The following is a 24852-nucleotide window of genomic DNA, read 5'->3' as shown; positions in this document are numbered from 1 at the left end:
CGGGCTCATTTTAAGGGGTTTAGTGCGGGCTTTTACATGTGCAGCACATGGACTGCCCGCACTTGATGTTTCTCAAGTGCTGCCAAAATATTGGCAGCACTTGATGTTTCAAGTGCTGCCAATTTGAAAAATGAGCCCGCACTTGACTAATTTATTGCCGCCAATTTCGGAATATGAGCCCGCATTTGACAAATTTGGTGCTGCCAATTTTGAAAATGAGCCCGCACTTGACAAATTTGGTGCATCCAATTTTGGAATTGAACCCGCACTTGACTTAGAAATGGGCAGCACAAGTATTAAAATGAGCCGCACATGGCATATAAATGAGCCGCACGTACTTGATCTAGATTTGTTATATAACCAATTCTCGGCTACATATACTATACAATTGGACCACGCCACTAGTTAACCTCCATACATCACATTAAAAAGTATCCAATTATATATATAATTAAATTGAATAGTATATAATTGTAAATATAAAAGTCGATTACATTACAATTATACCAAAAATAAGCTTCAATATCAACTAACATTGGCAAGCCATATCATTCTCAACAATGCCGATGCAAAAAACGTTAGCTAAATAGATACAAGTAGTTGATTTCCGACCAATTAAAAAGAAAATCAACAAAAGTCCTTACTTCCACCTATAGTTCACATTGTCAAGAAAATAACTTAAAAGTTCCATAAACCAGAAGACTCTGATCATTCTCTACCTGCACTCTCCCACAATAACCATGATAATACAGCATACTATACTTCAAAACTCTGAGTCCTAGCTCTACTCATGATCTCATAACGGCCGCATAAAAGTTCAATTGAGCCTCGGAGCAGCTGCATCAGCAAGAAAAATTCGAGAGGGATGTTCAGTTAGAAATAATGTCTACTCCGTAGTACGTAGTACAAGTTTATTCAGCATATGTACCTTATATTACTTCTTACATAACCAAATTTCCAGCTCCTAGTGCACTTCAAGGCATTCATCAGTTCAGGTTTCAAAGACAACAATCTCCAATTAGCTTCCCTTCGCTCAGTGTAGTATGCATCACAGTGAGTCACAACAGACAGAGGAATGGCCAGGAAGTTACGAGCCATCCAAGAAAGCTGAGGATACTTGAACCCGTTTTCTTCCCACCAGTGCAACACGCTGAAGTTCTACATCTGTGGTAAGACCGGCTCTTCAAGATACAAATCCAAATCTGACCATTGAGATTCATCATTCTTATATTGCACTGACCGGAAATACTACATTCAGGCACTGACTGGAAATACATTTCACTATCGTGAAGGATTCCTGCAATAATACCTGTACAGAATCAGAGGGGGGAAAGGTTCACAATTCAAGCTCAGGAAAAAACACAGCTGACTGCAAGAAAGAGGAACTGGGAATGGATTTAGAGAGACATACACGTAAATCTTAATGCCATATATCGAGGAATATTTTCGCAAAAGACGCTCAATAGAATACCAAATTGCTCGATCTGATCGACTGATCCATCTTGATACCCGACACGTGGCATTTGGATTGAGGCTGCTCAAGTAGTTTACAGAAGTATTCGTAGTTAGTCACAGATTATAACAGAAAATAATCAGGACTTCAAGTGGACTCAGAACCTCAGGCTAGCAGACATACTAAACTAATTAACTAAGTGCATAAATGAGGCTTTGCCGACGCTCATCAACGGAATAAATATAATTCAAAAAAGAAATTTCCTGACAGGAGAACGATTAATCACAAATGACAAACACTATGAATCAGAACGATGGAAGGGGAAAGTTATAGATATGATCAGAAGATTAGAACAAATAAACTAGTTGCTTACTGGCTACAAGTGAGCTCTAGGACTCCAGATAACGAATACTAAAAGGTTTCATCTCATCCAAAGATAATTAACACAACATTCAGCTGGTTTTGAGTAACTGAAGTAACAAAGTCACGGTGCCATTCAACTAGTGGTGGTGAGTCAGTGATATTAGCACGACAATAAAGTAGGATAGATTACAATGTTGATTTCATTGCGACAAAGATCTAGAGTGTTGACAGTAAACGTGATAGCCAATGCACTAAGACGAGGGTGCAGATCTTTTAATCTCAAGATCATATCATAGCCACCATAAAATGGTCATATATTACTAATAATATGATTAATAACATCAACAATGAATGTGGTTTCTAATTCCGAAAAATGCTACTATACTGCTGATCCGGCAATCCCGAATAGCTCTCACAGGTTGAAATATATTACCAGAGTTTTGAGCAGCAGCAAAGCTTTCGATAAGCAAAGGTCCAAATCACTTATTGAGATACTGCTATGCGGAACTTTAGGTCTGGGATTGTATGACTGAACCACAACCAAGGCATCCCACTATCTTTGATCTGCTCACTCTCGACATCTGCATGCCAATTAGAAATTATATCCCTAATTATCATTTCTGGTGAGATTAGACTAGAAATGTATAGTTAGAGATAGATTTGGGGCTCATAGTAACCATTCAACTGAACTTTAAAGAAGCCTAACAACCTGCTATTGACATATTGCGTCACCAATTTACCAAGGAAAACATAATTTACACTTATATTACCCCCCCCCCCCCCCCCTCTATGAAAATAAAACTACAATTCCAGCGCAACCCAAACTTCCTTGACCAAGAAGAACCATTTTGCATCACAACTAAGCAGAATATGATTGATATGTTGCAACAGGACTAGCCAACAAACAATCTGTCAGGTTCACTGATGAACTATAGTCTCACATAACATTATTGTCATAGGCAACTTTCTGATCAACTCTCAAGATATAAACTACTTGTTCATATAATTAAATCACAAAAGTACCCACTGTAGCACTGTGCAATATTATTGCTTGAACAGACCATCAGTTATCCCCTGATGAGTATTGAGCCTTACAGAAAAGTAGGCTGACAGCTCACCGAGACCTTCAAAAATTTGTTCCAATGTCACTTGCTGTGCAATCCCTTTCTTCATACTAGATGAGAACATGTTAAAGGGTTCTCCTGTCAAATTGTGAAGAAATAGTCAATTACAATATATATTTGCTAACCAGAAACTAGTTAATCCACTCCTAATTGTTAAAACCAACATGGATAAAAGAAATCACATTATTTAGAAAGTTTGCCGCATTGAAGGTCTATCATCAATGATGATGAGTAGTGACAGTTGTCAAAGCTCTATGGTGAGGGAGCCACATCATTATTTTCACTAACAGAAATTCCGTTCCAGCAACTAATATGTTGTAGGTTACAACATCAACATCTAAACCTTTGTTGGAAGCCAACAACCTTAATTGATCAGCATCAACAGGTCTTCCCACACGAGTATCATCTTGAAGAAGATACTTAAAAGTCACACTATCCAACAGAACACCCTCTTTTAGATCTTGACATCGAGCCTCAATTCATCTTCTATGTTTCCAGATGTCCTAAGACCTTCTACCAAAGTACTACAAGCAATAATACCAGGACTTTTCCATGTTTGCCACATCTCCCTAAATGAACATGCAAGCGGAAATCAGATAGTCAGAAATCATAGGGGAAATATTAGCTTATCAAATTCAAAAAGATGATCGACTTGGTTATTCACTTATTCTACTTCAAACAAAAATCCTAAGGTTACTATCCCAAAATTGTGAATTCAGCTCTCTATTCTAGTAATAAAACTGGAAGCAACTTCAATTTTGTTTGTGCAAAACATCTACAATCAGGTTACATTGTAACCAATTATTATACGAGAACCAAAGAGTGAATTAAAAGAGAATTAGAAATTCCAAGTAAGATTCAAATGATCCAGAAATTGCTAGATAACAACAAAGAAAAAAGTAGTGTAGTATTCTTTCCAATAATACAAAACCAATAAGCTCAATCAGTACAGAAAATAACCTCAACTACCCTCGACGATTGTGAACATCAATGGCGTAAATTTAAAACCATTAAACACAATAAACCATTCACATTATGCACACATTTTCATCAAAACACTCAAACACAAACACCACCTTAAGTAAAAATTAACAACAAATAGACACATAGAGAACAAAAAGATTCAAGAATTGGAGTACAGTTCGGTGTAATAATCAGCTAGAAAAAGGTCAAGGTAAGTGTCTCATTTGTTTCTGATTACATGAACACATTCAACAACTGCAAAAGTAATCAAAAAGTTGAAGCAATTAAGGTTTTAGCAAAACCCTAAACAATGCAGACAAAACCGTAGAAATTAAAGAATGCGACGAACAATTAATTCGCAAAGAGATATTACCTTGCTGATTAAGGTGTTGATTTCTCCGTTTCAGGTGTTATGATTTTTCCTCAATGTTGCTCGCCAGAGAAGAACGAATGTGAGGGAAGGAAGAGTGGGGAAATGGGAACAAATCCAATTAAACTTGAATGGATTCGACCCTATGAACTTGAATTTTAAATCGAAAATAAATTGAAACAAAAATTAAATCACATGTAGAAAGTGTATTACCTGGGAAACTTGAATTAAGCAGAATCGTTGAACGATTTCTTCAAATTAGGGCAACCAAAAGCTTCTGATTGTGTGGGTGGATGGGGGACGAATCAATATGGAATAACCTTGAGACTACGTTCTTCATCTCAGAAGCGGCGATGGAAGAAGCAGGGGCGACGATGGCGATGGTAGAAGCAGAGAAGGGGAAGGAGAAGCAGAGAAGGGGAAGGAGAAGCAGAGAAGGGGGAAGGGGAAGGAGAAGCAGGGGAAGGGGAAGGGGAAGGAGAAGCAGGAGTGGGAAAATGAAAAAAATCACCGCTTTATTTTTGGGAAACCAATTTTGGGCTGCATCTATTTTCAGAGAACTTTTGTGCGGCTCGTTTGTTAAATGCCCGCACTTGAGTTTAAAGCCCGCACTTGAAATTAAGTGCTGCCAATTTTCTAAAATGAGCCCGCACTTATGAAAATGTATTTTTTTTGTGCTTTCAAGTGCTTCCAATTTACTAAATGAGCCGCACTTGAAGAGAAGCACATGACGATTTTTCTACTAGTGTTCCTTTGTCACTCGATGCTTGCTCTTGAACATAAGGTAAGAGTTGTCATCCTTATTATGTCCAGAGGTGTTTCTCGGTTTCAGAGTTCAACTGATCAAATAAACAGATAACCATAGCCTATGATTCATCTGAGCACGACCATGCATTTTACAGTTTTTAGCTCTCCGAGTGGCCTTGTACAACTTTTCAGCATCTCATCCCGATTTATGGGAGGACAATCCCAATCTTGTGATCTTGAAATTAGACTTCGTTTGATAGGTGATTACCTGAGCGTTGCCTTTATAGCCTCCTTTTACGGTGCGACGGTTGACAACGTCAAAGTAAGCAGTTCTCAAACAAGTAATCTCAAACCACTCAGGTATTGAGGATTTAGGGTCTAATAATTTCAATGAAATTTACTTAAGACAGATTTTCATCTCTTACAGTAAAGTTTCATAGGTCTGTCCGATACTAGTCTTCTCAAAGTAAGTATCTATGCAAATGATTACGACATTGCCATGTCCACATAGTTCAAGAAACAGAACTACTAGTCATCTTGCATTCTAGTCGTCTAACGTTTTCTATGCGTCCATCTTTATAGAAAACTCCGACCAGGGACCTTTTTCAATCTTTGACATTCAAGTTCACTTGATTGACATTTCTTAGTCACAGGACTGGTCCTGACAGTCTACCTTGAATATATCGTGAAATTGAAGGGACTCATCATTTAATAAACCACAAATTAAATGGAAAATGAATTCAATTCATTTATGTGAATGGTTAACCAATAATGTTTTACAAAGTATTAAACTCTAAAACTTTAAAACATTAAACTAGGACATCAAAGCCAATCTCCAATATGCTTGATTCCCATTGCCGTAGTGTGCGAGTTGTGCTTCGCTTGTGGCAGAGGTTTAGTAAATGGATCTGATATGTTGTCATCAGTTCCAATCTTGCTTATCTCGACTTCTTTTCTTTCAACGAACTCTCGTAGAAGGTGAAATCTACGAAGTACATGCTTGACTCTCTGGTGGTGTCTAGGCACCTTTGCCTGTGCAATAGCTCCATTATTATCACAATACAGAGCTATTGGTCCTTTAATGGAGGGGACTACACCAAGTTCACCTATGAACTTCCTTAGCCACATAGCTTCCTTTGCTACTTCATGTGCAGCAATGTACTCCGCTTCAGTTGTAGAATCCGCAATGGTGCTTTGCTTAGCACTTTTCCAGCTTACTGCACCTCCATTGAGGCAGAAGACAAACCCAGACTGTGATCTGAAATAATCTTTGTCGGTTTGGAAACTTGCGTCCGTATAGCCTTTAACAATTAATTCATCATCTCCACCATAGACCAGGAAATCATCTTTGTGCCTTTTCAGGTACTTCAGAATATTCTTGGCAGCAGTCCAATGTGCCTCTCCTGGGTCTAACTGGTATCTGCTCGTAGCACTGAGTGCATACGCAACATCCGGGCGTGTACATATCATAGCATACATTATTGAACCAATCAATGATGCATATGGAATCCCATTAATTCGTCTACACTCATCAAGTGTTTTTGGGCACTGATTCTTGCTTAGAGTCATTCCATGAGACATGGGTAGGTAGCCTCGCTTTGAGTCTTCCATCTTAAACCTTTCAAGCACCTTATTGTTATAAGTGCTCTGACTAAGTCCAATCATCCTTTTAGATCTATCTCTGTAAATCTTGCTGCCTAGTATGTACTGTGCTTCTCCTAGATCCTTCATCGAAAAACATTTCCCAAGCCAAATCTTGACAGAGTTCAACATAGGAATGTCATTTCCGATAAGTAATATGTCGTCGACATATAATACTAGAAAAGCAATTTTGCTACCACTGACCTTCTTGTATACACAAGATTCGTCTGCGTTCTTGATGAAACCAAATTCACTGACTACTTCATCAAAACGTATATTCCAGCTCCTTGATGCTTGCTTCAATCCGTAGATTGATTCCTTAAGCTTGCATACCTTTTTAGCATTCTTTGGATCCTCAAAACCCTCAGGCTGTGTCATAAACACAGCTTCTGTTAAAACGCCGTTTAAGAAAGCGGTTTTGACATCCATCTGCCATAGTTCGTAATCGTAATATGCAGCGATTGCTAACATTATCCGAATAGACTTTAGCATTACAACTGGTGAAAAGGTTTCATCGTAATCCACACCGTGGACTTGCCTGTAATATTTTGCAACCAATCTAGCTTTGAAAACTTCAAGTTTCCCATCCTTGTCCTTTTTCAGTTTGAAAACCCATTTGCTTCCAATGGCTTGGTAGCCATCTGGCAAATCGACCAAATCCCAAACTTGGTTTTCAGACATGGAGTCTAATTCAGATTGCATGGCTTCTTGCCATTGCTTGGAGCCAGGGCTCGTCATAGCTTGTTTGTAAGTCACAGGTTCATCACTTTCAAGTAATAGAACATCACAGCTCTCATTCGTCAAAATACCTAAGTACCTTTCCGGTTGAGATCTATATCTCTACGATCTACGCGGGGTTACATTTCTAGATGGTCCTTGATTCTCACCAGTTTCTTCTAAAGTTCAACCTGAATGTCATCTTGAGCATTCTCTAGAGTTTGTCGTTCGACTCGAATTTCTTCGAGGTCTACTTTTCTCCCACTTGTCATTTTGGAAATGTGATCCTTTTCCAAAAAGATACCATCTCGAGCAACAAACACCTTGCTCTCAGATGTATTCACTACACCAAAATAATCTTTTAATAGCGCTTTTTTTAAAGAACTAGAGCGTTGTTAATTATGGGCGCTGTTAAAAGAATTACAGCACTTTTAATAAGCGATGTTAATGCAACCCCATTTAACAGCACTCAATATATAAGCGCTGTAGATACTCTAAGGAAACTCTAAATTATATCACTGATTTGTTTTAATATTAGAATATTGCTTACGGTTGTTATTTAACCTTTACATATGGGACTATTTACTTAATTTTTTTGTTTAATAATTAATAACCAACGAAAACTGCAATTTAAAATTAAAAAAATAGATATGCTAATACAAGATTTTAAAATCCATTAAAAACAATATACGACAAAAGCCATTTCATTAAACACTTCATAGAGTCTAACCATGTATAATATACATTGTTGTACACCAAGAAAAAAGCTACACAAAAAACACAAAATAATAACATGACCCGTGCAGTGAGCTCTCACTTCATTTGTCAATGAGTTCTCACTTCTTTGATTTGATCTTGATCACTAGACCATTATTTTGAAACATACATCTTCATAAATTCTTGTGAACGATGATCTCCTTTCATGAATCCAGTATCATATTATCCACAATCAATGCAATTTTTATGAATACGTCGTTCAAGGTCAAAATAATTTGCTACTGATGATCTGCAGGCAGCAGTATCAGTTGAGCAACTCCCACCTTTGCTTTCCCTTGATAAAATATGATCCACGGAAGATCAATAATTTTCCATGTAATTTTGATAATATGTGGTTGGTCGCTTGGTTTCTTGTTTAGCTCGTTCATTTTCCTTCTTTGTACACTATACAGCCTATGCAGCTCCTTAACCTGCAAGAGTATATCCAAAGCGCCGAAACTAACCTTTTGAGGGAAAAATGAAATACTATAACTTCACAGAATATAACTTATTTCAAGCACCAGAATAAGAGCCAAGTAGTGTGGGGAATGAGACGATACCATTAGTTCTGTACATTTAGCAACTTACAAGAATAAGATCGAGAAAGAAGAAGATAAAGATGAACTTGAATACGATGACATTACAGAAAGAAGAGGAAAAGTTAGCCTCACCTGATGTCTGAAATCACAATCCTACATCAGATAGCTCCCTTGTCCTGCTGCTCGAATTCTCGATCTATCAGTCAGTTCCCTGAAGCCTGCATGTGGAATTTGGAGTACTCTATTACTTTGTATATAGCCCATGCCCGAGCCATCTGTTTAATCCCCTCTCTCTGTCAAACTTAACTCCTTTGTGCTCTGACATTGATGTAGTCTTTCAGTGGTTCAACTGACTTATCAGAAGGCTTGACCACCAGTTGAATTTGTTTCAACTCCAGCCTTTGAACAACCATTTCATCCTCATAACTCGATGTTTTAGTGCATTAACCATTTAATTCATTCTCCATAACAAGAACGGAGACTAAAAGTAAGGCAGCAAATCAAATTTTATGGACATAAAAGTAAAAGCTACAAGCACACGTATTGTATAAACCATGGTTCTTATCAGATGTAAAATTTACTACTATTCCCAATATTTTTTCCGTCCAAAGACGATTGCATACTAAATTATAATAGATACACTAGAAAGCGTTGTACTACAAGAACAACCGTCATGGCATCATTACATCCAATGATTAGAATCTTGGCAAAAGCTTGCCAATTTGGAGGCGAAATCATCTGTTGCTAGACCTGATATTCAAATCCGAATAATAAATAAACTAATTGGGATAAGAAAAAGTCGTTTAAACTTAATAATCTCCAACTTAGTAATATGTTTTCATGTGTATGTATGGTATGCTTGAGAAAAAGGAATAGAGTGCTCATAATGCGTTCTAAAGCAAATGATTTCCAACTTTAAGTTAACAGTTCCAAGACTATTCTTTAGCAGCATATACAAAGTATATTATCCCTCAACTCACACCAGTACAACTATTGTTCCATCCTCTTGAAGATAACAGTAAGGTCAATGTACCTTGTATAGGTACTTTAGGATCTTAAAGGCACAAATATCATTCAAAATTAACAGAGCATACTTTGGGGTTGGATATGCTGAAGAGACCGTGTGCTAAAGTTACTGCAAGCTACAACAGATGCTCTGATGAAAAAATTTCCATCTCAACATCCAATTCTTCTGACATGGCAACCATGGCAATTGCCAAAACAACTGATCCCAGTCGGATTTCACCATTGTCAAGATGTTGGGAAGCAATGACCCAACAGACTCGGGACGAGGACCCTTCACTAAAATTATCAGCAATGATGAGACATCATCAGAACTCTATAGGGAAAAAAGTTGCAACACCAGAATAATAGAACATAATGGATCATAATTCAAATTCTAGTTAAGAGTTTAAAGATATAAAACATAGGTAATTTGTTAATGCGTATTTACAGCAGGAGAAATCAAGTAAGTCCAGGAAAAGAAAAAATAAAGAAAGAGTTCATGAATAAGATTAGTCATAGGCAACTACACTGTCATCAATGACCTTTTATGGAAGGCCACTAAGCAGTGCCCTCTCACCACCACACCCCAAATGAAGAACTGAATTCTCCAAATCATATTAGCTCCTTCAAGGGACGCTCAGCATGCTTCACATATCTCGTCATGTTTATTTTACACCAATGAGAAACAGAATAAAACCTAGAAAGCAAGAATGGAACGTGGTGGGATTCCATATGAAGGAAATAATGCCCTTGGTCCAAGTATGCATTCAATGTTAAGTCTAATAAATGCGGTTCAGTATTAATTAACAAGTTAATAATTCAGTGAGATCAAGTGAGCTGAATGCCTAGCTAGAGGCCGCTTCAGTTCAAGTGGAATTAATGATATTAATCCACAGCTTACTCTTGACTGAACCCGTAGGGTCACACAAATAGTACGTAAACGGATCAAGTATTTAATGGCATTAAATACTCCATCTATGGATATTCGGAATCGACGGATCTTGGTTTCAGTGGGAGGTGAGATCGTCACAGGCAAGAAATGAATACTCCGGAAACGATGATATTGCCGGAAACGGAAATATGGATCGTATCGGAAATATAAATATTATCCAAGTCGTAGATGTTGCCGGAAACGGAAACATAGTACGTATCGGAAAATATTATCGGAAATGGAAATATTGCTGGAATCGGAAATATTACCGGAAACGGAAATATTGTCAGAATCGGAAATATTATCGGAATCGGAAAATAATTCCGGAAACGGAAATATTAAATATTTGTTCGAAACGGAAATTGATTCCGGAATCGGAAATGTTGAATATTGTTCGTATCGGAAATGAATTCCGGAATCGGGAAATTAATCGGAAGCGCATCGTACGAATTAGCATCGGACGAGGCCTGCCAGACGAAGGCCCAGCACGAAGCCGGGCCATCGCCCAGCAAGCCAGCGCGCCACAAACGCACCAGCCAAGGCTGCGCCAGGCCCACCGCAAGGCAGGCCCAGCGCGCGCCAAGGCTACGGCAGCGTGTGGGCTTGCGGCAGTGGGCTGCGAGTACGCGGGCTGCGCGCGCGCGCATGGCGCCCCTCGTGGGCTGCTGTGCGTGCGTGTGTGTTTGTGTGCTACTCGAATCCTAAAGCTGCCGGGATTTGTCATATGATTAAATCTAAATCCTAAAAGATTTAGTTTATTTAATTAGAGTCCTAGTAGGATTATAATTAAATAAATTAGTATCCTAATAGGATTCCAAATCCTTTTCCATAACTCTATAAATAGGTGCCTAGGGTCACATATTTACATCGAGCATTCAAGTATTCAAAGTGAGTTTTTGAGAGCAAAATTCAGTCATACAATTGCCTATAAAGTGCCGAAAATTCAGAGTACCTTAAGGGCGATTCTAGTTGGTCAATCTTAAGGCGGATCCGGACGTGCTGTGGACTATCTACGGAGGGACGACACTTGGAGTCCTAAAGACTTGTTCTTGTTCAGTTCGGGCGCAGCTAGGGAAGGCACGCAACAAAGAGTATGCATCTAAACTATGCTAAATGATTATGTGTAAATAATATGTATTCCTGGCTTAATGGTTTTTTCCGCATGATTTATGAATTGTCATATGTATCATAACCTAACAGTGGTATCACGAGCCTCTTATTATTTTCATAATCTAAATTGCATGAACATGGTTAAATATTACAAATTTGCAAGAATTAGAAGGGGTGATTAATTTTCGTAATTGTTAATTAATTGCAAATTGCGTTTATTTAATTATGCGTACGCAGTTTTTCGGCAGTTTCTTCGTTACTCATCCAAATCGAGTGATTTTTGTGTCAATTCCGCATGTAAAAGGCATTCTAAAATTTTGACAAAAATTATATTTTTCTGCCGAACCCAGAATTCTCAAATTCAAAGCCTAACTATGACTTTTCGAAGGTTTTAGTTTTTCGAATGCAAAATTTCGTAAATTTAAGATGTTAAATTAAATATTTGCGATTCTTGTTGATAAATCTTGAATTTTTGATTGACCTACTGTATATGTTTAACAAGTTTGAATGCCTAGCCTTGTTAATTATGCAATCTAATTTGTAATTATGATTAATTTGTTGAAAATTAGAATAGTTTAGAATTAATTTGATTTTCATAATTAATTATAATTTAATTAGATACCTATGATTAAAAACCACCATAAAAATTGTAAATTTATGATAAATTTTAAATTTGTATGACCTAGACTTGAATCCATATTAATCGGAAATCAATTGAATAATAGATTTTCGATTTTTCGCCCTAAAATTATGAAATCAATATTATTTAATAATTTGTCATTAATTTTAAATATAAATTTTTTAAATTTTATGCGATTCGCCCATATAACTTGCACGCACAAAGCAATGGACGCTACGTGTTACCCTTAAGGGGGGTTGTATAGTGCGGGCATGTGACGACGAGCAAGGGAGCTCGTCGCCCATGCGGCACGAATGCAATGAGCAAGGCCATGGTGCACGAGCACAAGGCAGCAGCCCTGCCTTGTGTCGTGGGCTGTGAGCAATGGACGAATGGGCGAGGGCGAAAGCAAGGCACAGCAGTCGCGTGTGGGCAGCAAGCGAGCTGCGCCACAGCGCGCACTGCCTCGCGCAAGCGTGCGGAGCCCCGCGCGCAGCGAGCGCAAGCTCGCGTGCCACGAGTGCTACCCCCAGCGTCGATGCCTCGCGCAGCAAGCGCTGGCGAGCGCGCGCTGGCTCGCATAAAGCGAGCGCTGGCTCGCATGAAGCGAGCGCTGGCGAGCGAGCGCAGCGAGCGATGGCTCGCGTGCATCGAATGTTGGCGCGCGCAGCGAGCACCAGCTCGCGTGATGCCTTGCGAAGGACAGCAGCAGCAGCGATGCGACGCAGCGCATGGGCTGCGCGCACATGGCCAGCGATGGCTGTGTGCGTGTGGCCCATGGGCGTACGTTGCGTGGGGTTGTTGCGTTGCGATTAGATCGTTTTGAAATTTTAATTTGAAATTTTCAGTTTACGTAATTTAATTAATTTTAAAATTAATAATTTAAATTATTTTCTTGGATTTTAATTTTGAATATTGTAATTATAATAAATTTTATTTATTCTAATTATTTTACTAAAATTAAAATCATGAATTAATTTAAATACGACTGAAATTAAATTAAACTTTTGGATTCAATTATAAATTTATATGAGCTTTAAATTTTAATTAAATTTGTATGTTTCCGGTTAGACTAGAAATACATTTTAATGTTTAAAATTAGTAAAGCATATGAATTTATTGGTTTAAGTGGGAGCCTTTTTAGTCATAAACTCTTGATTAGGTCTACAAATCCTTAAGGTTAAAACAACTTGATTAGAATTAATAAGGACTGAATAATTGGTAGATTATTGGTGCCCTTGATTAATTGCTGCAAATGTTTACGTGATGCATAATGTGTTTGACTAACCAGCTAAGTGGGCCATTCATGATAATGAATGGGTGAATGGTATATATTGTATATGTACTGTTTTGCAGGTTATGAAGTGACTAGTATGGCCCAAATAGGATAGAAAATATGGTCTGCGTACCATTAATTTGAATGTAATTGGTCTAAAGTACCAAAGTTGTTTTTCAATTCAAATATGGTCTGCGTACCATCAAATAGTTGTAATTAGTTTTAATTATAGCTTATCCTATTTGAAGAAAATGGTGCCTCCCACGGAGATTTTCAAGACGGACTTTGAAGTTAAAGCTTCAAGATGAAGTCGGGCCATACTAGATCACATTTATCTTATGCATGTTTTAAGTTATTTATTGCTTTTAAATATGTCTTAAAATGCATGAGATCAAAAGCTTGATTATGTTGCATGATTAAGGATTTTAGTTCACTTAAAATCTAACCAACATAGTAAGAGCCTTAAGTTCCAAACTTAAAAATTGAGTTAAAAGGTGCCATGCCAAAATATACACTTGCTTGGATATCCTTTACATCAATCTAGTAATAGTTTTCGCTCAGCGAGGTGTTACTTATTGGTCCTAAAGGGGCAAGGTACACAAATAATTGTGAGTACATGTTAGTTTTGGTGAAACTCAACGATATAAGTAAGGAGTCCTTTTATGTCGTGGCAAAATCGATAGGTTTACCTAATAAGTTCTTAGACGTACCTATCAACCAAGAATAGTTTCTAGACTATTAGCAAAAGGCTTTTGCTTACCTAAGATGTTTTAGGATTAAGTCGACAAACTGTGCTTAGTTCTTCAATGATTTTAGGATCTTGGAATCATTTTATTCACACCTGCCGGAACACATAACTTGAATAAAATGCTTAATAAACATTGAATTATGCATGTATGCTAGAATTTAAGTTTATTAAGAGAAACTGTGAATGGTTATTTATTTGTTTATTCTTTTAAATTGTAGTTTTAAATATAGCAAACAACAATTCATTCAACATTCGATCAATTCTCGAAAAGGAGAAGTTGAACGGGAAGAACTTCCTTGACTGGCAAAGGAACTTGCAAATAGTTCTTATGCAGGAAGAAAAGGAGTATGTCCTAGAAGAGGCGATGCCCGAAGCCGCAGGCGACGGGGTCACTCAGGCAGCCCTCAATCGTTGGATTGATGCCAACAAGGATGTGAAATGTCTAATGCTCGCCACCATGAGTGCGGATCTGCAGAAAACGTTCATCAACTCAGATGCTTTCACAATCATCAGTGAGTTGAAGAACATGTTCCAAGATCTGGCTTGAGTCGAAAGATTCGAGACTCATAGGCAAATTCTTGAGACCAAGCTTAAGAAAGGCGAGCCCGTAAGTCCACATGTTCTCAAAATGATTGGACTCATTGAGAATATGAGTCGGCTGGATCAGCAATTTTCTCAGGAAATGGCTATAGACACCATCCTCCATTCTCTTCATAGCGGGTATGATCAGTTCAAACTGAACTACAGTATGAATAGTCTGGACAAAACTCTCACTGAGCTTCACGGTATGCTGAAGACCACTGAAAAGACGCTCAAAAGTGATAAGCAGGATGTGCTTATGGTGCGTGGGGGCAAGTTCAAGAAATCTGGAAAGAAGAGGAATGCTAAGAAAGGTGGCAACAAGGCCAGCCCAACTAAGAAAACTGGCGCCAAATCTGTAAAGAGGAAGGTCAGTCAACCCACTTCTGAATCCGAATGCTTCTACTGCAAGAAGAAGGGGCATTGGAAGAGAGATTGCTTGAAGCTAAAGGAAGATCAGAAGAACGGAACAGTCGTTCCATCTTCAGGTATTTTCGTTATAGACTGTATACTTGCTAATTCAACTTCTTGGGTATTAGATACAGGTTGTGGCTCACACTTATGTTCCAATCCACAAGGACTAAGAAGAAGTAGAAAGTTAAGCAAGGGTGAAGTCGACCTACGAGTGGGAAATGGAGCACGGATTGCTGCATTAGCTGTAGGAACTTATTATTTGTCGTTGCCCTCCGGGCTAGTTTTGGAACTGGAAGAATGTTTCCATGTTCCAAGTCTTACTAAAAATATCATTTCAGTTTCTTGCTTAGATGCTAAGGGATTTTCCTTTTTAATAAAAGACAATAGTTGTTCGTTTTATTTTAAAGAGATGTTTTATGGATCTGCTAGATTAGTCAATGGACTTTATTTATTAGATCACGACAAACAAGTATATAACATAAATACCAAAAGGCCAAAAAGGATGATTCAGATCTCACCTATCTGTGGCATTGTCGATTAGGCCATATAAACTTGAAACGCTTAGAAAGACTTCAAAAGGAAGGAATTCTAGAACCATTTGACTTAGAGGATTATGGTAAATGCGAATCATGTTTACTTGGCAAAATGACAAAGCAACCTTTCTCTAAAGTTGGAGAAAGAGCAAATGAACTATTGGGTTTAATCCATACAGATGTATGTGGACCAATGAGTACAAATGCTAGAGGTGGTTTCAGCTACTTTATCACTTTCACTGATGACTTCACTAGATATGGTTATGTCTACCTAATGAAGCATAAGTCTGAATCCTTTGACAAATTCAAGGAATTTCAGAGTGAAGTAGAGAATCAATTAGGCAAGAAGATTAAGGCACTGCGGTCTGATAGAGGCGGTGAATATCTGAGCTATGAATTTGATGACCATCTGAAAGAATGTGGAATTCTATCAGAATTGACTCCTCCTGGAACACCACAATGGAACGGTGTGTCGGAACGGAGGAACAGAACCTTGCTAGACATGGTCAGGTCAATGATGGGTCAGGCCAAACTTCCATTAGAATTTTGGGGACATGCACTAAATACAGCTGCACTCACTATAAATAGAGCTCCGTCTAAAGCTGTCGAAAAGACTCCATATGAATTATGGTTTGGAAAGCCTCCAAATGTGTCTTTTCTAAAGATTTGGGGATGTGAAGTATACGTCAAACGATTAATTTCAGACAAACTTCATCCAAAATCTGACAAATGTATCCTTGTGGGCTATCCAAAGAAAACAAAGGGGTATTACTTCTACAATACATCTGAGAACAAGGTGTTTGTTGCTCGAGATGGTGTCTTTTTGGAGAAAGATCACATTTCCAAAATGACAAGTGGGAAAAAAGTAGACCTCGAAGAAATTCGAGTCGAACAACAAACTCTAGAGAATGCTCAAGATGACATTCAGGATGAAACTCAGAGATCTTTAGAAGAATCTGGTGAGAATCATGGTCAAACTAGAAATGTTACCCCGCGTAGATCGCAAAGATATAGATCTCAACCGGAAAGGTACTTAGGTATTTTGACGAACGAGAGCTATGACGTTCTATTACTTGAAAGTGATGAACCTGTGACTTACAAAGAAGCTATGACGAGCCCTAGCTCCAAGCAATGGCAAGAAGCCATGCAATCTGAATTAGACTCCATGTCTGAAAACCAAGTATGGGATTTGGTCGATTTGCCAGATGGCTACCAAGCCATTGGAAGCAAATGGGTTTTCAAACTGAAAAAGGACAAGGATGGGAAACTTGAAGTTTTCAAAGCTAGATTGGTTGCAAAAGGTTACAGGCAAGTCTACGGTGTGGATTACGATGAAACCTTTTAACCAGTTGCAATGCTAAAATCTATTCGGATAATGTTAGCAATCGCTGCATATTACGATTACGAAATATGGCAGATGGATGTCAAAACTGCTTTCCTAAACGGCGTTTTAACAGAAACTGTGTTTATGACACAGCCTGAAGGTTTTGAGGATCCAAAGAATGCTAAAAAGGTATGCAAGCTAAAGAAGTCAATCTACGGATTGAAGCAGGCATCCAGGAGCTGGAATATACGTTTTGATGAAGCAGTCAGTGACTTTGGTTTCATCAAGAACGCAGACGAATCTTGTGTATACAAGAAGGTCAGTGGGAGCAAAATTGCTTTCCTAGTATTATATGTCGACGACATATTACTTATCGGAAATGACATTCCTATGTTGAACTCTGTCAAGATTTGGCTTGGGAAATGTTTTTCGATGAAAGATCTAGGAGAAGCACAGTACATATTGGGCATCAAGATTTACAGAGATAGATCTAAAAAGATGATTGGACTTAGTCAAAGCACTTATATCAATAAGGTGCTTGATAGGTTCAAGATGGCAGACTCCAAGCGAGGCTACCTACCCATGTCTCATGGAATGACTCTAAGCAAGAATCAGTGCCCAAAAACACTTGATGAGCGTAGACGAATGAATGGGATTCCATATGAATCATTGATTGGTTCAATAATGTATGCTATGATATGTACACGCCCGGATATTGCGTACGCACTCAGTGCTACGAGCAGATACCAGTCAGACCCAGGAGAGGCGCATTGGACTGCTGCCAAGAATATTCTGAAGTACCTGAAAAGGAACAAAGATGACTTCCTGGTCTATGGTGGAGATGATGAATTAATTGTTAAAGGCTATACGGACGCAAGTTTCCAAACCGACAAAGATGATTTCAGATCACAGTCTGGGTTTGTCTTCTGCCTCAACGGAGGAGCAGTAAGCTGGAAAAGTGCTAAGCAAAGCACCATTGCGGATTCTACAACTGAAGCGGAGTACATTGCTGCACATGAAGTGAAGGAAATAATGCCCTTGGTCCAAGTATGCATTCTATGTTAAGTCTAATAAATGCGGTTCAGTATTAATTAACAAGTTAATAATTCAGTGAGATCAAGTGAGCTGAATGCCTAGCTAGAGGCCGCTTCAGTTCAAGTGGAATTAATGATATTAATCCACAGCTTACTCTTGACTGAACCCGTAGGGTCACACAAATAGTACGTAAACGGATCAAGTATTTAATGGCATTAAATACTCCATCTATGAATATTCGGAACCGACGGATCTTGGTTTCAGTGGGAGCTAAGATCGTCACAGGCAAGAAATGAATACTCCGGAAACGATGATATTGCCGGAAACGGAAATATGGATCGTATCGGAAATATGAATATTATCCAAGTCGTAGATGTTACCGGAAACGGAAACATGGTACGTATCGGAAAATATTGTTGGAAATGGAAATATTACCAGAATCGGAAATATTGCCGGAAACGGAAATATTGTCAGAATCGGAAATATTGCCGGAATCGGAAAATAATTCCGGAAACGGAAATATTAAATATTTGTTCGAAACGGAAGTTAATTCCGGAATCGGAAATATTAAATATTGTTCGTATCGGAAATAGATTCCGGAAATGGAAATTTAATCGGAAGCGTATCGTACGAATTAGCATCGGACGAGGCCTGCCGGACGAAGGCCCAGCACGAAGCCAGGCCGTCGCCCAGCAAGCACGCACGCCACAAGCCCAGCGCGCGCCAAGGCCACGGATGCGTGGGCCTTGCTGCGTGGGCTGCAGCTCGCACGCATGGGCAGTCCTTGTGGCTGCCGTGTGTGTGTGAGTTTGTGCTCATGCGTGATTCCTGAATCAGCAAGAGTCAGTGTATGATTAAATGTCTATTCCTAATTGGATAAATTAATTAAATAGAATTCATGTAGGATTCTAATTCCAATTAATTCGCATCCTACTAGGATTACGATTCCTTTTCCATAACTCTATAAATAAAGGCCTAGGGGTCATAATTTATATACAAGTTTCAAAGTATTCAAAAGTGAGTTTTTTGAGAGAAAATCAAACACACATCTTGCTCAAAAGTGCCGAAATTTTCTAGTACCTTAAGGGCGATTCTAGTTGGTCAATCTTAAGGCGGATCCGGACGTGCTGTGGACTATCTACGGAGGGACGACACTTGGAGTCCTAAAAGACTTGTTCTTGTTCGGTTCGGGCGCAGCTAGGGAGGGCACGCAACAAAGAGTATGCATCTAATTATGCTATATGATTATGTGTAAATAATATGTTTCCTGGGTTAATGGTTGTTTCCGCATGATCTATGTAAATGTCATATGTATCATAACCTAACATGAAGCAGCAAAGGAAGCTATATGGCTAAGGAAGTTCATAGGTGAACTTGGTGTAGTCCCCTCCATCAAAGGACCAATAGCCCTGTATTGTGATAATAACGGAGCTATTGCACAGGCAAAGGATCCTAGACACCACCAGAGAGTCAAGCATGTACTTCGTAGATTTCACCTTCTACGAGAGTTCGTTGAAAGAAAAGAAGTCGAGATAAACAAGATTGGAACTGATGACAACATATCAGATCCATTGACTAAACCTCTGCCGCAGGCGAAGCACAACTCGCACACTGCAGCTATGGGAATCAAGCATATTGGAGAATGGCTTTGATATCCCTGTTTAATGTTTTAAAGTTTTAGAGTTTAAATCTTTGTAAAACATTATTGGTTAATCATTCACAATAAATGAAAAGAATTCATTTTTCCATTTAATTTGTGGTTTATTAAATGATGAGTCCCTTCAATTTGACGATATATTCAAGATAGACTGTCAGGACCAGTCCTGTGACTAAGAAATGTCTATCAAGTGAACTTGAATGTCAAAGGTTGAAAATGGTCCCTAGTCGGAGTTTTCTATAAAATTGGACGCATAGAGAACGTTAGACGACTAGAATGCAAGATGACTAGTGGTTCTGTTTCTTGAACTATGTGGACATGGCAATGTCATAATCATTTGCATAGATAATTACTTTGGGAAGACTAGTATCGGACAAGACCTATGAAACTTTACTATAAGAGATGAAAGTCTGTCATAAGTAAATTTCATTAAAATTATTAGACACTAAATCCTCAATACCTGATTGATTTGAGATTACTTGTTTGAGAACTGGTTGCTTTGACGTTGACCAACCGTCGCACCGTAAAAGAAGGCTATAAAGGCAACGCTCAGGTAATCACCTATCAAACGAAGTCTAATCTCAAGATCGCAAGATTGGGATTGTCCTCCCATAAATCGGGATGAGATGCTTAAAAGTTGTACAAGGCCACTCGGAGAGCTAGAAACTGTGAAATGCATGGCCGTGCTCGGATGAATCATAGGCTATGATTATCTGTTTATTTGATCAGTTGAACTCTGAAACCGAGGAACACCTCTGGACATAATAAGGATGACAACTCTTACCTTATGTTCAAGAGCAAGCATCGAGCGACAAAGGAATTAGGAAATGCACACTTGTCCCTAAGGACAAGTGGGAGACTGAAGGAAATAATGCCCTTGGTCCAAGTATGCATTCAATGTTAAGTCTAATAAATGCGGTTCAGTATTAATTAACAAGTTAATAATTCAGTGAGATCAAGTGAGCTGAATGCCTAGCTAGAGGCCGCTTCAGTTCAAGTGGAATTAATGATATTAATCCACAGCTTACTCTTGACTGAACCCGTAGGGTCACACAAATAGTACGTAAACGGATCAAGTATTTAATGGCATTAAATACTCCATTTATGGATATTCGGAATCGACGGATCTTGGTTTCAGTGGGAGCTGAGATCGTCACAGGCAAGAAATGAATACTCCGGAAACGATGATATTGCCGGAAACGGAAATATGGATCGTATCAGAAATATAAATATTATCCAAGTCGTAGATGTTGCCGGAAACGGAAACATGGTACGTATCGGAAAATATTATCGGAAATGGAAATATTGCCGGAATCGGAAATATTACCGGAAACGGTAATATTGTCAGAATCGGAAATATTATCGGAATCGGAAAATAATTCCGAAAACGGAAATATTAAATATTTGTTCGAAACGGAAATTGATTCCGGAATCGGAAATGTTGAATATTGTTCGTATCGGAAATGAATTCCGGAATCGGGAAATTAATCGGAAGCGCATCGTACGAATTAGCATCGGACGAGGCCTGCCAGACGAAGGCCCAGCACGAAGCCGGGCCATCGCCCAGCAAGCCAGCGCGCCACAAACGCACCAGCCAAGGCTGCGCCAGGCCCACCGCAAGGCAGGCCCAGCGCGCGCCAATGCTACGGCAGCGTGTGGGCTTGCGGCAGTGGGCTGCGAGCACGCGGGCTGCGCGCACGCGCATGGCGCCCCTCGTGGGATGTTGTACGTGCGTGTGTGTTTGTGTGCTACTCGAATCCTAAAGCTGCCGGGATTTGTCATATGATTAAATCTAAATCCTAAAAGATTTAGTTTATTTAATTAGAGTCCTAGTAGGATTATAATTAAATAAATTAGTATCCTAATAGGATTCCAAATCCTTTTCCATAACTCTATAAATAGGTGCCTGGGGTCACATATTTACATCGAGCATTCAAGTATTCAAAGTTAGTTTTTGAGAGCAAAATTCAGTCATACAATTTCCTATAAAGTGCCGAAAATTCAGAGTACCTTAAGGGCGATTCTAGTTGGTCAATCTTAAGGCGGATCCGGACATGCTGTGGACTATCTACGGAGGGACGACACTTGGAGTCCTAAAGACTTGTTCTTGTTCGGTTCGGGCGCAGCTAGGGAAGGCACGCAACAAAGAGTATGCATCTAAACTATGCTAAATGATTATGTGTAAATAATATGTATTCCTGGCTTAATGGTTTTTTCCGCATGATTTATGAATTGTCATATGTATCATAACCTAACACCATATTGATCATGAAATAAAAGTGGTGCCAACGCATCAACTTCAAGGCCATTCACTATTTCTTCAGAATTTAAAACAAACATCAACCAGGAGCTCCTGAATATTATATAACAACTGGACAATAAAGAAGAAAAGGGATTTGCTTGGAGTAATCTAAAGCAGCAACATTGTGAAAAATTCTATGCATTTCCTCCTAAATGCCACATTTCTACTAGTATGATTAGTGGCATATTTCTGAAAATTTATATGTGTTTCATGTTAGGTTATGATTCATATGACAAAACATAAATCATGCGGAAAAACCATAAAGCCAGGAAAGCATATTATTTACACATAATCATTTAGCATAGTTTAGATGCATACACTTTGTTGCGTGCCCTCCCTAGCTGCGCCCGAACCGAACAAGAACAAGTCTTTAGGACTCCAAGTGTCGTCCCTCCGTAGATAGTCCATAGTACGTCCGGATCCACCTCAAGATTGACCAACTAGAATCACCCTTAAGGTACTAGGATTTTCGGGTAGGTTAGTGCAAGTGTATGGCTGAATTTTTCTTTCAAAAACTTACCTTTTAAATACTTCAATTGTCACTGTAAATAATGACCCTAGGCACTTATTTATATAGGTATGGAAAAGGAACTGGAATCCTATTAGGATACTAATTAATTAAACTAGAATCCTAGTAGGACTCTGACTTAATTAATTTATCCTTTTAGGATTAGGAATTTAATCATATATCAAATCCTAATAGCTTTAGGATTCGTGTACGAACACAAACACACACACGCACGGCAGCCCACGAGGGGCGCCTATGCGCGCGCGGCCTGTGAGCTCGCAGCCCACGCCACGAGGCCCACACGCTGCCTTGGCCTTGGTGCGCGCTGGGCCTGCCTTGCGGTGGGCCTGGGCGCTGCCTTGGCTTGGGGAGTTTGTGGCGCGCTGGCTTGCTGGGCGATGGCCCGACTTCGTGCTGGGCCTTCGTCCGGAAGGCCTCGTCCGATGCTTATTCGTACGATGCGCTTCCAATTAAATTCCCGGTTCCGGAATTCATTTTCCATACGAACAATATTTAATATTTCCGATTCCGGAATTAATTTCCGTTTCGAACAAATATTTAAGGGCTTGTTCGGTATCAATTCCTGTTTTGAGTTTTTAGTTTTCAAAAAACTAGAAGCTGATTTCGACTTTGATTTTCTTTTTTCCCAAAACTGATTTAAAACAGATCCTTTTTCTTTTGAAAGAAATACTTGTCATCTCCTTTCACTTCCTCTCTTTGTTTGTTTCTCTCGTCAGATTAATACTCATGGATCTATATCATATCAAATCAATTTTAATTCCCAAATTTTCTATTGATTATCATCATTGTACCACAATAAATCGCACATCTTGTCGCCCATGTTCACCATCCTAATAAACATAAATAATAGGCATGTCATCTCGCCGCCCAACCACCATTGTTGCCGACCAACCACTGCCATTGCTAACCTTCTACCTTCCTTTGTTGGTTTAAATTTTATAAAAAAAATTGCAAATTGAGTACCCATAAATACGAATTACTCCATAATTAACAAAAATATGAAGAGAAATGTGATGGGTGGAAAAAAAGGGTGGAGGATGAAGTTGAGGTAGTGGTTTGCAGGTGCTCCCTCCTCATCTCCTCCTCTTCAGACCCTTCTAACCAAAAAGGCTATCAGATCTCGACCCATCTCAAGAACCTCGTCACCTCGTCGGCGTCGCCTCCTCACAACTTCCGGTATACCATTTGTGTAGATATGCTATTGAAATTGTTACAGACTATGGTAGAAAACGGGAGATCAATGTCGCATGAATTGTAATGGAGATTGGGATTGAAATTTCGGAGGAGAGAGAGAGTGAGGGATGAGTCAGAGACCCGTGTTTTAAAAAACTAATTTCCTAAAACCACTTTTACTTGTTTTCACTTTTCCGTTTTTGTTTTGCTATATCAACCCAGAAGTTGTTTTATTAAACTATTTCACCGAACGGTTTTGCTTTGTTTTTTATGGGAAAAAAACCAAAAACCACGAAACTACAACGTCGCCGAACGACTCCTAATATTTCCGTTTCCGGAATTATTTTCCGATTCCGATAATATTTCCGATTCTGACAATATTTCCGTTTCCGGCTATATTTCCGATTCCGGCAATATTTCCATTTCCATTAATATTTTTCGATACGTACCATGTTTCCGTTTCCGGCAACATCTACGACTTGGATAATATTTATATTTCCGATACGATCCATATTTCCGTTTCCGGCAATATCATCGTTTCCGGAGTATTCATTTCTTGCTTGTGACGATCTCAGCTCCCACTGAAACCAAGATCCGTCAATTCCGAATATCCATAGATGGAGTATTTAATGCCATTAAATACTTGATCCGTTTACGTACTATTTGTGTGAACCTACGGGTTCAGTCAAGAGTAAGCTGTGGATTAATATCATTAATTCCACTTGAACTGAAGTGGCCTCTAGCTAGGCATTCAGCTCACTTGATCTCACTGAATTATTAACTTGTTAATTAATACTGAACCGCATTTATTAGACTTAACATTGAATGCATACTTGGACCAAGGGCACTATTTCCTTCAGTCTCCCACTTGTCCTTAGGGACAAGTGTGCATTTACCTAATTCCTTTGTCGCTCGATGCTTGCTCTTGAACATAAGGTAAGAGT

The 24852-nt window shown here is 39.0% G+C and overlaps 1 long non-coding RNA gene across 7 annotated transcripts; it reads right to left on the bottom strand.

The window, feature by feature from the left end:
• Nucleotides 1-419: 419 nt before the first annotated feature.
• Nucleotides 420-4753, bottom strand: LOC130459088 (uncharacterized). Of its 7 annotated transcripts, none has more exons than XR_008920900.1 (7): nucleotides 4277-4753; nucleotides 3123-3509; nucleotides 2912-3018; nucleotides 2250-2397; nucleotides 1412-1534; nucleotides 929-1309; nucleotides 420-837 (listed from the first exon to the last, which is right to left on the bottom strand). It is a non-coding gene; the product is annotated as an uncharacterized lncRNA (long non-coding RNA). The 7 variants fall into 7 exon arrangements; XR_008920902.1 differs by having other exon boundaries at nucleotides 2840-3018; nucleotides 4277-4749; XR_008920901.1 differs by having other exon boundaries at nucleotides 2844-3018; nucleotides 4277-4748.
• Nucleotides 4754-24852: the final 20099 nt, after the last annotated feature.

Source organism: Spinacia oleracea, chromosome 5 (genome assembly GCF_020520425.1).
Source record: "Spinacia oleracea cultivar Varoflay chromosome 5, BTI_SOV_V1, whole genome shotgun sequence".
NCBI classification, from domain to species: domain Eukaryota; kingdom Viridiplantae; phylum Streptophyta; class Magnoliopsida; order Caryophyllales; family Amaranthaceae; genus Spinacia; species Spinacia oleracea.
This window is presented reverse-complemented; position numbering and strand designations above follow the sequence as displayed.